This window comes from Triticum dicoccoides, chromosome 6B (genome assembly GCF_002162155.2).
Source record: "Triticum dicoccoides isolate Atlit2015 ecotype Zavitan chromosome 6B, WEW_v2.0, whole genome shotgun sequence".
Classification (NCBI taxonomy): domain Eukaryota; kingdom Viridiplantae; phylum Streptophyta; class Magnoliopsida; order Poales; family Poaceae; genus Triticum; species Triticum dicoccoides.
In genome coordinates, this window is record NC_041391.1 from 690,852,484 (window position 1) to 690,853,611 (window position 1,128).

A 1,128-nucleotide genomic window follows, 5' to 3' on the forward strand; every position below is an offset into this window, starting at 1 on the left:
TGAAGCATGGGGTTGAAGTAAACACTCTGTACGGAGAAAGACATTGCATGTTCAGTAGCAGACTCCATGCCGCTGAGCGAAAACAGAATTTGCACCGTACAACAGGCAAAGCCTCTACAGAGTTCCGCATAGGGATATGCTTTTTGCAAAGGTAATTGAGCTTTTTTCTGAATGATGGATAATAGAGATTTATAATTTTATTACATGTTCCTGCTATACGAGGATGCCAAGGAGATCAATCAGATTTGTTTATACATTAAGACATATTCATCTTTTATTGCTATTGTTGCAGCACAATACCTTTAGTGTCCCTATTTTTAGAAAAATATCCCAGTGGAGACATTGTTTTGTCAATTTTAATTTTCAAACAGAGGTTTGTTTGGTAGACATTATTTCCTAAATATAGTCAAACTTTAACAGATACTTTGACTTTGAGCAGAGTCAACTGAACATGCTACCTGCAGAAAAAAAGAGTAAATTAAACATGTTGCATTTTCTTAGTTCTTAGATGGTATGTAGGTCCTGAACTAATAATTGTAGGTGTTGACATACTATGTCCATTGTAAGGGAACTACATGGATGATGTATCATTAGAAAACACTGAAGTAGGATGATTGTTAATTTGATGGAAGTGATTACTCCACTACAATACTTCTAATAGTTTTATAGTTCTATGATGCAACTTATGTGTCCGGGAGCCTTTTTTTCTACGGAGCTCTGAAGTTTGGTAGAAGTAAATACTGTACGGAGAAGGACTTTGCATATTCAGCAGCAGTGCGAGCTGTTGGTGTGACAACAGAATTTGTACCCTACAGCAGGCAAAGCTTCACTATAAAAGGGATATGCTTTTGCAAAGGTATGTGAGATTTATTTCAATGATGGATAATAGAGATTAGAATTTTAATGGATCTTGCCATTGTGCCAATGATTTTTGTGTTCTGCATTGGTTTGTAATTTTTTGCGTATTTGGTGTGAAATTATCCTTTTTTTTTCTGAATTTTTATAGTAGATAGCAAAAACAGCGGCTCTCTTGTACATATGGCGACCCTTCATTTTCTCGGTTCTGCTGTCGTCTGAATCTGCTGATGCTCCTAATTATGTTAATAGATAGTTTTGTCAATGTGGATG